Below are 14,520 nucleotides of genomic sequence, written 5' to 3'. Positions count from 1 at the left end.
TAGGAGGCAGGGGACAGGTAACCCTGGAGGGTCTCCTGGGGGACTCAGGCAGGAGGGGAGGGTTGGAGCAGTGCCCCTGGGGACCTCCAGGGCAACCGGGCAAAGCCTGCCTGGCTCTCGCACCTGTGGGAAGGACTAGGGGATGATTGTGCTCCTGGGGGGACAACACACTTCTCATCTGCTCCCCTCCCTTATTTCCAGGTGGAATTCAGTCTAGATGCACATCAAGGTCCTCTGGAGAGGGTGCGGGATCCCAGACTCTGGGCGGGGTCATGGAGGAAGCGTCCACTCGCCTTCAGGGACCGGGCTGGAGAGGAATCGGGGCCAGAGTGGGGGTCTCGCGAGGGGTGCCCAGGCGGGGGCGCAGTTGGGAACCCGGGCTGGCGGGGGTGGATAGGGGGCCCAGGAGGCAAGAAGGGACCCTGAGGGGGGAACTCGGGAGTCGGGAGAGGACCCGGGTGGTGGTGGGTCAGGAGGGAACCCAGGCTGGGGGGGGGGGGGGGATACGGGGCCCGGGGGACGCGAGGCAACCCGGGCTGGGAAGGGGGGAGTCGGGAGGAGACCCGGGGCAGGGACGCGAGAGGAGACTCGAGCTGGGAGGAACCGGGGCGGGGGAGATGGGAAGGGACTCGGGTGGGTGGGTCGGGAGGGGACTCCTGGCGGAGGCGCAGGAGGGGCCGAGGAGATGGGAGGAGACCTGGGCAGGTGTGTAAGGTGGGGCCCGGGGCGGAGGCGCAGGAAAAGCCCCAGAATGGGAGGGGATCCGGGCTTACAGAAAAGAGAGGACTGGGCGGGGTATCTGGAAGGATTCCACCGCCGGAGCCTCCGTCCACCTCCGCGCGGGCAGCGGAAGTCTTGTCCCGGGTCCGGAGACCCCGCCCCCCCATATCCGCCGCGCAGGCCCCGCCTCCGGCTGAGGCCCCGCCCCTCATTTCTTTCTACCCTCGTCCCCTGGAAGCCTGGCCGCGCGCCCAATCTCTCACCCCTGTAGACCCCGCCCCCGTAGGCCCGCCCCGTCACCGAGGCCCCGCCCATAGGCCATGCATTCTGGCTCGGTCTTGGACCCGCCCACGTTCTTAAAGACCACGCCTTCCACCCGCCCCGCCCACGCGCAGACCACGCCCCCCGCCCCCCGCCCGCCAGGGCTCCCGCCCCCCGGGCGGGCGGCGGCAGCGGAGCGACCGTTGCGCGCGCGGGCGGAGCGGATCGCGGCCGGCGGAGCGAGCGGCCGGTAGGTTGCGGGCCGGGCGCAGGGTCGCCCCGCCTCCGTTTCTTTCTTCTCTGGGCGCGCGCTCGCGCTCTCCGCGGCCCGGCCGCCGGCCCCGCCCAGCGAGGCCGAGGGTCGAGGGGGCCTGGGGGCGGCCGGCGTCCCGCTCGTCTGGGTCCCCGCGTCCCCGGGCCGCCCGGCCGCCCTCCGCTCTCCTTTTGTTCCTGGGCCCTCCGCCGAGGACTTTGTCGTGGGCCCGGCGCGGGCGGACCCCGCCGGGGCCTGGGTTGTGGGGTCTCCGAGGGGCCGACCGGTCCTTGGCAGGACCCGAGGGTCCCGGTCCGAGGTCGGGGTGGGGGGCGGCGGATGGGCCGAGAACCCGGGCCCGCCGTGCCCACCGCGCTCGCCCAGACCTGGGCCGGAGCCCGGGGGCCCGTGTCTGCGTCCGGTCTGGAGTTTCCTGGTCGCCCCCAGCAGGCGGCCGCATTGTTTGGGTCGAGGTGTCTCCAGGGACCCTAACTCCAGCGATTAACTGTGGCAACGTCAGTGCAGCGGCCGGGCGGGTTTCCCGGTTGTGGGGTGTAGACAGAGCGGCCCAGAGTTGTGGGGTGTAGACAGAGAGCGGTCCAGAGTTGTGGGGTATAGACAGAGAGTGGTCCAGAGTTGTGGGGTGTGGACAGAGAGTGCTCCAGAGTTGGGTATAGACAGAGAGTGCGCCAGAGTTGTGGGGTGTGGACAGAGTGGCCCAGAGTTGTGGGGTGCGGACAGAACAGCTCAGAGTTGTGGGGTGTAGAGAGAGAGAGTGCTCCAGAGTTGTGGGGTGTAGACAGAGTGGCCCAGAGTTGTAGGGTGCAGAGAGCGGCCCAGAGTTGTGAGGTGTAGAGAGAGAGTGGCCCAGAGTTGTGTGGTGTAGACAGAGTGGCCCAGAGTTGTGTGGTGCAGAGAGGGGCCCAGAGTTGTTGGGTATAAACAGAGAGTGGTCCAGAGTTGTGGGGTGTGGACAGAGTGGCCCAGAGTTGTGGGGTGTAGACAGAGTGGCCCAGAGTTGTGGGGTGTGGACAGAGCAGCCCAGAGTTGTGGGGTATAGACAGAGAGTGCTCCAGAGTTGTGGGGTGTGGACAGAGTGGTCCAGAGTTGTTGGGTATAAACAGAGAGTGGTCCAGAGTTGTGGGGTGTGGACAGAGAGTGCTCCAGAGTTGGGTATAGACAGAGAGTGCTCCAGAGTTGTGGGGTGTGGACAGAGTGATCCAGAGTTGTGGGGTGTAGACAGAGTGGCCCAGAGTTGTGGGGTGTGGACAGAGCAGCCCAGAGTTGTGGGGTGTAGAGAGAGAGTGGCCCAGAGTTGTGGGGTGTAGACAGAGCGGCCCAGAGTTGTGGGGTATAGACAGAGAGTGGTCCAGAGTTGTGGGGTGTAGACAGAGCGGTCCAGAGTTGTGGGATATAGACAGAGCGGTCCAGAGTTGTGGGGTGCAGACAGAGTGGTCCAGAGTTGTGGGGTGTAGACAGAGCGGTCCAGAGTTGTGGGTTATAGACAGAGAGTGCTCCAGAGTTGTGGGGTGCAGACAGAGCGGCCCAGAGTTGTGGGGTATAGACAGAGTTGTCCAGAGTTGTGGGGTGTGGACAGAGTGATCCAGAGTTGTGGGGTGTAGACAGAGTGGCCCAGAGTTGTGGGGTGCGGACAGAGCGGCCCAGAGTAATGGGGTGTAGAGAGAGAGTGGCCCAGAGTTGTGGGGTGTAGACAGAGTGGCCCAGAGTTGTGGGGTGTGAACAGAGCGGCCCAGAGTTGTGAGGTATAGACAGAGTGGTCCAGAGTTGTGGGGTGCGGACAGAGCGGCCCAGAGTTGTGGGGTGTAGACAGAGTGGCCCAGAGTTGTGGGGTATTGTCAGAGCGTCCCAGAGTTGTGGGGTGTAGACAGAGTGGCCCAGAGTTGTGGGTGCAGACAGAGTGGCCCAGAGTTGTGGGGTGCAGAGAGCGGCCCAGAGTTGTGGGGTGCAGAGAGAGTGCCCCAGAGTTGTGGGGTGTAGACAGAGTGGCCCAGAGTTATGGGGTGTAGACAGAGTGGTCCAGAGTTGTGGGGTGTAGACAGAGCGGTCCAGAGTTGTGGGGTATAGAGAGAGAGTGGTCCAGAGTTGTGGGGTGTGGACAGAGTGGTCCAGAGTTGTTGGGTATAAACAGAGAGTGGTCCCAGAGTTGTGGGGTGTAGAGAGAGAGTGGCCCAGAGTTGTGGGGTGTAGACTGAGCGGCCCAGAGTTGTGGGGTGTGAACAGAGTGGCCCAGAGTTGTGAGGTATAGACAGAGTGGTCCAGAGTTGTGGGGTGTGGACAGAGCGGCCCAGAGTTGTGGGGTGTAGACAGAGTGGCCCAGAGTTGTGGGGTGTAGACAGAGAGTGGTCCAGAGTTGTGGGATATAGACAGAGTGGCCCAGAGTTGTGGGGTATAGACAGAGAGTGGTCCAGAGTTGTGGGGTGTGGACAGAGCGGCCCAGAGTTGTGGGGTGTAGACAGAGAGTGGTCCAGAGTTGTGGGATATAGACAGAGTGGCCCAGAGTTGTGGGGTATAGACAGAGAGTGGTCCAGAGTTGTGGGGTGTGGACAGAGTGGCCCAGAGTTGTGGGGTATAGACAGAGCAGTCCAGAGTTGTGGGGTGTGGACAGAGCGGCCCAGAGTTGTGGGGTGTAGACAGAGTGGCCCAGAGTTGTGGGGTGTAGACAGAGAGTGGTCCAGAGTTGTGGGGTGTTGACAGAGTGGCCCAGAGTTGTGGGGTATAGACAGAGAGTGGTCCAGAGTTGTGGGGTGCGGACAGAGCGGCCCAGAGTTGTGGGGTGTAGACAGAGCCCCAGGGTTGTGGGGTGTAGATGGAGAGCAGCCCCGGAGCTGGGTGCAGACAGGGGCTTCCGAGTGTGCCTCCTGGCCTGGCACCTGCCCGGCCACTTTCCTGGGATGAGGTGACCTCCCACTCGTGCCTCAGGTCCCCTTAGAGGATGGCTCGGGAACGTGGCCTGCCAGGAGGCCGCTCTTGGTGACGAGGGGTCTGTCCGGGGCCCTGGGAGCGGCCCGTGTCAGTGATGCCGGGGTCGCGGTGTGCTGTGGGAGGGGCCCGTGGGAGGCCGGTGGTCCCGCAGGGGGCCGGCTCCGGAGAGGAGGGGCGCAGCGGAGGGGGCAGCACCCCCACCCTGGCCGTGGGGTGAAGCGCGCGGGGAGGGGTCCTGGCGTCTGGAACGGGCAGTGGGGGAGGGGAGGAGGAGTAGAGCATGGTTAAAGTTTTACTGTGGAAGCATAATTGTCACCGTGTGAACTTCATAAAAATGCCACCCCACCCGGTGGGTTTGACGACCAGAGACCGCAGGCACGCAGGGCTCGGCGCGGGACCCGGACTTGAGGGACGCTCCTCAGGTGGACGGCCGAGTGCTTGGGTGCCCACAGCGAGGGCCCTGGCCGACGGGCAGTGAGGGACGTGGGCACTTCTGGGGCCACGGGGACCAGCGGGGCGAGGGAGGCCATGGTGGCCGGAGGGAAGGCCGTGGACCTGGGCTGGACGTGTGGGGCGGCCGTGGCGGCTGTGTCGTGGGGTGGGTCGGGGTGAGGAGCGGGGCACCGAGCAGTCCTGTGCGGCAGAGAGAGGGCAGCTGCCGGTGCTGGCAGCCCCAGGGTCAAGGGCAGGCCTCGCTCCCACTTTCTAGAATGAAGGCTGCTGGGAAGGGAGGGCCGGGGAGCAGATGAGGCTGTAGGGCTGGGACTGGGCGCCTGGGCGCTGGCTGTGGGTGCCAGAGGGCGTGTGGGGGGAGGGGCAGGGGGGAGGCTGGTTGAGGCTGCCGGAGGCGCACGTGGGAGGGACAGGAGGGACGGGAGGGATGGGAGGGACAGGCGTGCTGGGGGCCATCCCTCCCACCCTCTCAGGGAAGACGACAGGGGTTCACTTTGCGATTGTGTGGTCTCCTGCCCCCTGCCCTGTCTGTGTCAGAACCAACCGGGCCAGGCAGACAGTGAGGACGCAGGAGAAAACAGGGTGTTGGGGCGGCAGGCGGTGGGTGCAGCAGGTGCCCTGTTACATTTTACCTTTTCTTTGACTTGGCGGAAGTCCTGTAAACATTTCTTTTTCGAATTAGCGCTTGAAAGTTTCCTGTGGCGGCTGTAACAAATCACCACAAACTTCGGGGCTTCCGCATAGGAAGCCAGAAGTCCGAGATGGGTGTCACTGGGCCGAAACTGAGTGACACCTCGCTCCGGGAGAGCCCACTCCGTCCCCTTTGAGCTTCTGGGGGCCGTCCTCAGTCCTTGGGCCCCGCGTCCCCGGCTCCCCAGCTCCCTGCCTTCCTCCCACAAGGGCCCCTGCGATTGCAGACCCGGGGCCTCTCCCACCTCCACGTTGTCACACCTCCAAGTCCCTGCTGCCTGTCGGTGGCGTTCCCAGTCCGGGAACTGGGACCTGAGTCTCGGGACCACTGTCCAGCCCCCCGCCGTGCTCCGCACCTGATATCTGGGAGGACCGCCTTTCATCTCACGCACCTTCTGGGGTGGGGCCGGTGGCCCGGGCAGAAGATCGGCCTCAGGTGACTTGTTCTTACTGCTTGGGGGGTGGGGGGTGGTCACTGCTCCCTTGACCGTCTGACGAAAACTGGAGTCTCTCCTGAGACGCGCGCTCTGTACACAGGCCCATGTGATTTTTACCCGTGATTTCCGGCTTCACTCGTTCAAAAGGTCACCTGATCCGTTGGTCCGTGTGCACCGGGCAGAGAGCTCTTGTGTTAGAGCCTTTCCCACAGACAGCAGGTGCTTTGTCCTTTCTGGCCGTCTTCTGTCTCCCATCCCGTGGCTTGGCTGTCTCCAACCCTCTAACCACGGTGACCCCCGAGGTATACCCTTCCCCGGCTGTGTTCCTGTTCACACAGTCATTTCTAGATAGACACACACACATGCACGCACACACGCAGATGTGCACACACAGACGCACACGCACAGACCTATCCCTCCACACAGACACAAGACACACAGATACTGAGAGGTACACACGCACACACAGATCCCCGCAGAGGCACACACGGACACCTTCCCACAGACACAGAGGCACCCCCAGACACACGCGCGCACACACACCATGCTACTCACCTTTTTCTGCATCTTGCTGTCCCTAAACCTTGGTCGTGATCATCCCTCCAGGACGCTGGGTGAAGGGCCAAGACGACAGATTGTCCGCGCCTCCTGCAGTGTCGTCTGAGCTTTCCGTTTTCCCACAGGTGCAGCGGAACCTCGGCTCTCCCAAGGCCCCTCCACCCCTTCCTCTCCCTTCGCCTCCCACCACAGTCATAGCTTTTGGTTAAACCTCTGACCCTAGGGATGGTTTGTCACCGACTGGCTCAGGACACTGAGTGCAGCAGCTTTCCCACCCGGCCCTGCCACCTGCCTATTCCAGGACTGTCTCCTGCCTTACACCCCCATTGTGGCGGTGCCTGCTGTTGGGGCGTTTTCTCCCGGGGTCCCGCATCCTGCCCCAGTCTGTTCTGGTCCCGGGAAGGCCCCTGCATGGCTGTCGCCCCGCGTCCCCTGTGCCACTGTCCCTCTGTGTCGGTCCCCGCACTCTGGACCCCTCTGTCCGCCTGGGCTTACTCCTCGTTTTGCTGAAGGAGGTATTCTGGATAGCTAAGGGACATTACATAGATATTACTCTCATCTTTGGTTCTGAAAATATCTTTACTCCTCAGTTACTTTTGGTTTAGCTGGGTATAGAATATTGAAAATACTGAAAGATATTTTCTCAGTTTTTAAAAAAAAATTTTTTTTAATGTTTATTTTTGAGAGAGAGGGAGAGAGAGAGACAGAGTGTGAGCAGGGAAAGGGCAGAGAGAGGGAGACACAGAATCAGAAGCAGGTTCCAGGCTCCGAGCTGTCAGCACAGAGCCCGATGTGGGGCTCAAACCCAGGAACCGTGAGATCATGACCTCAGCCAAAGTCGGACGCTCAACCTACTGAGCCACCCAGGTGCCCCTATTTTCTCAGGTTTTTGAAGATGTTGCTTCGTGGTCTTCCGTTTCCATCACGGGTGCCGTTCTGATTTCAGTTGTCCCGTCTGTGATCTGGCCCCAGGAGGCTCACGGGGGCTTCCCTTGTTCCCCCTGTGCCCCGAACTAGCCCATGGTGGTGCTTGTTCTCAACGCTGTGCCGCTGTGCTGGGCACGGGGTGGGGCCCTTCGGCCTGGGGACTGACTTTTCTGTTACTCCCGTGAGAATTTCCTGCTTTCAATCTTGAGTTCTTTCTGGAACTCCTTGTATCTGGAATTGGGATCTCCTGGCTGACCTGCTAATCCCCTGATCTCTTTTCTCCTCTTGTTGATCTGGGAGATGTTTGCTCAGCTCTTGGGAGATTGTGTCCCATTGTCTCCCAGCCCTCTGTTAGTCCCTTTATCGCCATTATCCTTTTCCGTTTTCAAGAGTTCTGTTTTGGTTTCCCTTTTCTTTTTTAAAAAAAAATATCATCCTGTTCTTTATTCAGAGATTTAGGACCTTCTTTTCTGGAAGATAGTAAACATACTTCAAGTTTTTATTCTGGTTTTCTTTTTTCCTTCTCCATTCCTTTTCCTCCCCCCCCATTTTTCCTAAGACCATAAGACCATCTCTTCCATGAGACCAGGGTTTTTTCCTCAATAGCATTCATGGCTGATCTCAAACACCTAAAACTGCCGGGCGCGTAGCAATATCACGTAGTGTTCACATGTCCTGTGTCATTACTGATGTTGGGTGGGAGGGATTCGGGGGGTTTCCACCAGTTGCTGAGAAAGGTTTTCAACATCTCCCAACACTGACTGGATTTGTCCGTTTCCGCTTTTTGCTCCTTCAGGCTTGGTTCATGTGTGTGAATCTGTTATTAAGTTGGCACACGTTTGTGGTGATGATTCTGCTGATGAATGGGGCTTGAAGTCTCGTATTAAGTCAGCCCTCCGAGCTTCCTCGTGTTTACTGTTTGCACAGCACAACTCTTCCATTCTTTTACGCTCAGCCTGTTTGTGTCCTTGTGTTCAGAGTCAGCTTCTTATAAAGCATACGGTTGAGTCCCGATCGTGTATCCAGTTCGATAGCGTTGGCTTTTGAATGTGAACGTTTTATCCATTTACATTTTTCAGTGTTTAAACATCCCTCCCCCAAATTGAAGAATTTTTTTATTAGCTGATAAATAATAAACACAAATTCCTCCAAAGCAACTTGGGGGTGGGGAATAAATAATATTGGGAATATTCTTTTTTTTTTTTAAGTAGGGTTCACGCCCAGAGCAGAGCCCAACATGAGGCTTGAACTCACGACCCTGAGCTCAAGACCTGAGCTGAGAGCAAGAGTCGGACGCTTAGCCGACAGAGCCACCCAGGCACTCCTATTTGGAATACGCTTAAAAATTTTTTTTTTAATTTATTTATTTTGAGAGAGAGAGAGAGAGAGAGAGAGAGAGAGAGAGAGAGAGAGAGAAGCCCAAGCAGGCTCTGTGCTGTCAGCTTGAAGTCACGAACCGTGAGATCATGGCCTGAGCTGAAATCAAGAGTCAGATGCTCAACTGACTGAGTCACCCAGGTGCCCCATAATTTTTGTTTTGAAAAAAATTAAGAGGGGGGGTGCCTGGGGGGCTCAGTCGGTTAAGCGACCGGCTTCAGCTCGGGTCACGATCTCACAGTTCGTGAGTTCGAGCTCCGCGTCGGGCTCTGTGCTGACGGCTTGGAGCCTGGAGCCTGCTTTGGACTCTGTGTCTCCCTCTCCCTCTGTCCCTCCCCGACTTGTGCTCTGTCTCTGTCTCTCAAAAAATAAATAAATGTAAAAAAAAAAAAATTAGAAAAAAAAAGAAATTAAGAGGGAAACACCACTATTTTAAAATATTTACTTACACGTCCACCGCTTCTGGTGCGCCTCATTCCTTCCTGCAGATTTGTGTCTCCATCTGGTATCCTTTCTCTTCCGCTTGAAACGCTTCAGCGTTTCTTGCCTGTTGAGTGACAAATCCTCCTGGTTTTCATTCATCTGAAATGTCTTTGTTTTCCTTCGGTGTTAAAGGATCTCTTTGCCGATGTCGAATTCCAGGTTGCCGGCGTCTTCTGGCTGCTGCATTTGTATGAAACGCTGTCACAGCCGTGGCGTCCCGTGTGTTAGGTGGCGACGCTGCTTTCCAGCTCTCGTCTTTGTCTTTCAGCGCTTCTGTTTTGTTTCGTGTTTCGAAGTTTATTTATGTATTTTGAGAGGGAGAGAGAATCCCAAGCAGGCCCCGTGCTGTCAGCACCGAGCCCGACACAGGGCTCGAACCCATGAACCATGAGATCGTGACCTGAGCCAAAACCAAAAGCTGGACGCTTAACTGACGGAGCCCCCGGCACCCCTGTCTCTCGGCACTTGAGTGCGATATGCGTGGGACGGTTTTCTCGGTATTCATGCTGCCCTGACTTTGTTGAGCCTCTTGGATCTATACGTTTGTAATTTTTCACCAAGTCTGGGGAAAATTCGTTCATGGTTTCTTCAAGTATTTTTTTCTATCTTATTTATTCTCTCCTTGTGGTGTTCCTATTACATTTATTGTTGGTGCTTGATGTTGTCCCACTGGGCATCAGGCTCTGTCCATTTTAAAAATCATTTTTGTCAGTTTTCATATTGGGTAGTTTCTATTAATCGGTCTTCAAGTTAACTCACCCCTCCTTCTGCCTCCAGTTTGTTCTTAGTTCCATTTGGTGAGTTTCCACATTTCAGTTACTGCAGTTTTTATTTCTAGAATTTCCACTTGCTTTAAAAAAAATTTTTTTTTTTTAATTTTAAACTGAGCTTTACACCCAGTGCGGGGCTTGAACTCGTGACCCTGAGATCAAGCCGCATGCTGTACTTACTAAGCCAGCCTGGTGCCTACTTTTATTTATAGTTTCTGTCTCTCTACTGAGATATGTCATCTGTTTATTGTGATCATATTTTGCATTAAAGTTTTCACTTTATATCAGCTGCCTTAAGGTCTTATCTGCTAATTTCAACCCCTGGGTTTCTCAGGATCAATTTCTGTGGACTCGTTTTTCTCTTGACTGTGGGTCACATCTTCCCGTTTCTGTGAACATCGGGTAATCCTTGATCATGTGCTGAGCGTTGTGGACGGTCCACTGTGGTGATTCTCGTTTCTGGAGAGTTTTGTGTTTTGTTCCGGAAGTTAATTTGTCTTGACTCAAACTGAGATCTCCGCTCTCGTCTCTGCCTCGCGCACTTGGCCTACCAGCTCCTCGCTTCTGCTCCTTGGGGCAGCTCGGGGGCTGGCTGAGGGCCTGGGCCAAGTTTACAGACCCACCTCAGGGCTATCTGTCTTCCAGGCTGCCTCCTTTCTGAGCCATTGAGGTGTCCCCCTCACTTCCAGCCGTGCCCAAACTCTGTTCTCGGCCTTGAAGCTAGGAGGCTTGCTGCCTTCCACCAGAGTTCCAGCCGTCTGTACGAACGCGTGTCTTACCCAGGGCAACCCGTTCTTTTAGGGGATGACCCCTCTGCTTTCCACCTGCTTTTCACGTTCTCAGGTGCCTTCAGATGGTTGGCTTTCGTATCTTGTAACCGGCCGGAACTTGATTTAGCAGCGTAGGAGAACGCGTGAGGCTCTTTGCTTCACTGCTAGACCTCCTTGTGCTTTGCTAAGTAGCCAAGCATCGATCTTTGGGTTTACTTGTTTCTCGTCAGGAGAATCCAGGAATCAGGGAGTGAGCGCCTCTAGTCTAAAAGCTTTTCCTTAACAAACCCAGGATATCGTAAAGCCCAGGGCTGGCTCTTCTCTGACCTCTCGGGCTGGCGACCCCCGGGGCCCGGCTTGAGTTGCCTGGGCGTGGGGCTCCATCTGAGGCCGGAGCGGAAGGACGCAGACCACTGGCTCAGGCACCGTGTCCTCCACCCCACCGTCTAGTCAGACCTGGGGCAAAATGCTTTCCGTGCGCGGTTTCCGTCGGAAGGTAAGGTGAAGGATGGGGCCTCTGTGAGGATTAGCTAGGATAGCGTGTGTGTGTCTCACATGGGGGACTTTTGTCGGTGACTGTTAGTGACGTCACGTCTGGGCTTGCGGTGTCGTTGTCTGAGTGGATGTGCCCCGGAGGTGCCCAGGTGGGAGGCTCAGACCTTGTGGAGCACATCTTTTTTTTTTCTCTTAATGTTCATTTATTTTTGAGAGAGAGAGAGAGTGTGAGTGAGCACGAGCGGGGGGCGGGGTGGGGTGGAGAGAGAGGGGAACAGAAGATCCGAAGTGGGCTCTGAGCTGACAGCAGAGAGCCCGATGCGAGGCTCGAACTCACGAACCATGAGATCGTGCCCTGAACCGAAATCAAGAGTCGGACGCTTCACTGACTGAGCTACCAGGCGCCCCTGTGGCTCCTCTCTGAACGCGGTCAGAGGAGCTGAGCCCAGGACACATGTTCCCCGGGAGGTACTGGGCAGGTGCCCAGACCACCCGCTCCCCAGAGCCCCGCGTCCCTAGTTGCCTGGAGTCCAGCCGGATTCTGTGTCCAGCCAGATTCAGAGTCACAGCCGGTTCTGTGGGGTTCAGCATTCAGCAGCCCGTCGGCTTCCTCGCCTGAGAGGCCGGGGCGGCCGGGGCCCAGGGGGAGGAGGGCTCCCCGCGCCCGTCTGTCGTGGTAGTTTCCTGCGGCTGTGGTAACAAAGCCCCACAAACCGGGGGGCTCCAAGTAGCAGGAATTTGTTCTCTTGCCGTTCTGGGGGCCAGAAGTCTGAATCCAGGTGGTGGCAGGGCTGTGCTCCCTTCGGGGCTCTTCTGGGGGCCGCTGGTGGTCATGGGCTGTGGCCGCACCGCCCCGTCTCTGCCTCCGTGTTCACGTGACCTCTCCCCTGCCTGCGTCGGACCTCCCCTCCGCCTCCCTCTCATAAGGACGCTTGGGATGGCGTCCGGGGCCCGCCCAGATCATCCAGAAGCATCTCCTGTCTCAGAATCGTTAACGTAAGCCCGCCCGCAAAGACCCTGTTTCCAAAGGGGGTCGTTTCCAAGTTCTGCAGATTAGGGCCTGACGTCTTTGGGGCCACCATCAGCCCACGACGCCCTGCCAGGACCTGGGAGGTGAGGAGCCAGGTGGGGTCGCCAGGGGGCGGGGCCTCCTGCCCGCGGGACCCCCTCTGGTCACCCCTCCTCCATTGCTTCCAAATGGGGTTCTGCCCTCAGCCTCCCCATGGGCGGGACCGAGCCTTCCCCACGCTGACGTGGGCACCGGGACTGGGCGTGTTTGTGGCCTGTCCTGTCTTCCTGGGAGTGACAGAAAGAGATGTGGAGAGCAGAAGGATTTCTGTCAGCCCTGCCTGTTCCTCCAGATTCCCGTAGGGAATGGCCACGACTGTACGTGGGCAGGAGAATGTCACGTGGGGGGCCTGACATAAGGCCCGTTTGTTGACGAGGAAAATCGTTCTCAGCCTTTCGTAGGTGTTCAGGGGTGAGGCAAGGAGGCAGGCGAGGGCAGGGGATTGACTGAGGGGGCCGGCAGGCAAGTGGACGCAGGGTTGGCTCGTCCCCTCCTGTCCTTGGCCTGCCGCTGTCCACTCTGCCCAAGGAAGTGGCTGTGAGGGGTCGGGAGAGGTGCGGGGGCGGGGGGGGGGGGGGGGGGGGGAGGGTGAAGGGGGCGGGAACGGAGGTGACAGTCCGGGTGCAGGTAATGGGAGACGGCCGGGCTCCAGCAGAGAGGAGCCAAGGGCTACGAGTCACCATGAGGGCCTCCCCCTCCTCCGTCCCTTCGGCTAGATTTGTCAGACAAAACACCGTGCGGTATTTGGGACATATTTAGACTAAAAAGTTACTCATTTTTTACCTGAAATTCACATCTCACCGGGTGTCCTGTATGTTTAACTCGCTAAAGCCAATGACTCCGTAGTCCCGCTGTGGCCGGGTTGAAAAACCACAAATAATAAATATTGAGTAGAGATAAGAAAGGGAAGTCAGGGGGCACCTGGGTGGCTCAGGTCACGATCTTGTGGTTTGTGGGTTTGAGCCCCGTGTCAGGCTCTGTGCTGAGAGCCTGGAGCCTGGAGCCTCCTTTGAATTCTTTTTTTTTTTTTTTTTAATTTTTTTTTTTTTTGATGTTTATTTTTTTCTGAGTGGGGTAGGGTCAGGGAGAGAGGGAGACACAGAATCCGTAGCAGGCTCCAGGCTCCGAGATGTCAACACAGAACCCGATGTGGGGCTCGAACTCACATACCACGAGGTCATGACCTGAGCCGAAGTCAGACGCTCAACTGACTGAGCCACCCAGGCGCCCCAAGCCTGCTTTGGATTCTGTGTCTCCCCCCTCTCTGCCCCTCCCCCGCTCATGCTCGCTCTCTCTCCTTCAAAAAATCAAAAAATGTTAAAAATAAACAAGTAAATACATAAATATTTAAAAAAAAGAAAGTCAATTAACAACAGGAAGGGAAAATCGAGATGGCTTAGCCCCCGTATTTCAAGACACTGAGCTAGAGTTTGTTTCTGGAATGGAGAATAGCCCCCCAGGCCCATCAGCTACAGATCCTGGAGGGTCGCAGTTCCTGCTTGGCCTGCTCCTGACTCTCGGCAGTGGCCGGGCAGGTGCCCAGAGCAAGCCGGGCTCCCGGGAGGCCTGCCCGCTGGCTGCGGGGGTAGGTTGGCCTCAGTCTGCCCTTTGGGGCCTGCTGGGTCCTGGCCGTGGGCGCTGGGCGGGGGCGGGCTGCGGCTTCCGGCCCTCCTCTGGGCTCCTGGTCGGCGTGGCGCTTCCGCTCCGTTAGGACTTCTGAAGTTCACGGCCTCGGTGTGTCCTCCCCTCTGGCAGGTGGGCCCCGCGTTCCCCTGCTCGCAGATGGGCCCCGATGCCCACACATGCTCCGAGTGTGGGTGCCGCTCCCTCAGAAGGACGTCGGAGGCGACGTAGTGCCGCCCCCGGGCTGACGGCAGACGCGGCTGGCGTGCGGGGCCCGCCGGTCCGCAGGACAGTTGGGGCGTCGGTGGGCATTGGAGGAGTTGGTGGGGTCCGAGCTGAGCCGAGGAGCGGTGAAGGATGGGGAGGAGTGAATTCTCCGAAGGAGTCGGGCCGTGTGGTCTCCCGTGCGTCCCCCTGACCTTCCGTGGGTGGCCGTGCCGTCCGCCAGCAGCGGCTGGCACCGGGACGGAGGCGGGGCCGTCACTGTCGCTGTTGAGAACGGTCTTCCCGTGCTGCCGAAGGAGCCGGTCCGCAGCCGCCGAACGAATGAACGCGCCCACGGGTGAGGCAGGCGCGGGACGGTCCCGAGGCGGTGACCACAGGCCTGCCCGCCAGGCACACTGCGGTTTGGGCCGGCCTCGGCAGGCAGGCTGGGTCCCCAGAGAAGCGGGCCAGCGTTACTCGTTGGAGA

General features: G+C 58.3%; 1 protein-coding gene and 1 long non-coding RNA gene across 4 annotated transcripts in view; one reads left to right on the top strand and one right to left on the bottom strand.

Annotated features, from left to right (window-relative positions):
* The first annotated feature begins 1,194 nt into the window (after nt 1–1,194).
* Nucleotides 1,195–14,520, top strand: part of RGS12 (regulator of G protein signaling 12) — a 120,460-nt gene continuing 107,134 nt past the window's right edge. For both annotated transcript variants that reach the window (XM_030314308.1, XM_030314309.1), the window contains exon 1: nt 1,195–1,231. The gene's annotated coding sequence lies outside the window, so the exon portion shown is untranslated. The remainder of the gene's footprint in view (nt 1,232–14,520) is intronic.
* Nucleotides 4,402–5,860, bottom strand: LOC115512866. Of its 2 annotated transcripts, none has more exons than XR_003968527.1 (3): nt 5,713–5,860; nt 5,263–5,335; nt 4,402–4,841 (listed from the first exon to the last, which is right to left on the bottom strand). It is a non-coding gene; the product is annotated as an uncharacterized LOC115512866 (long non-coding RNA). The 2 variants fall into 2 exon arrangements; XR_003968526.1 differs by having other exon boundaries at nt 4,402–4,810.

Source organism: Lynx canadensis, chromosome B1 (assembly GCF_007474595.2).
Source record: "Lynx canadensis isolate LIC74 chromosome B1, mLynCan4.pri.v2, whole genome shotgun sequence".
NCBI lineage: Eukaryota > Metazoa > Chordata > Mammalia > Carnivora > Felidae > Lynx > Lynx canadensis.
The sequence above is the reverse complement of the archived record's forward strand: the minus strand, read 5'-3'. Positions and strand labels throughout refer to the sequence as shown.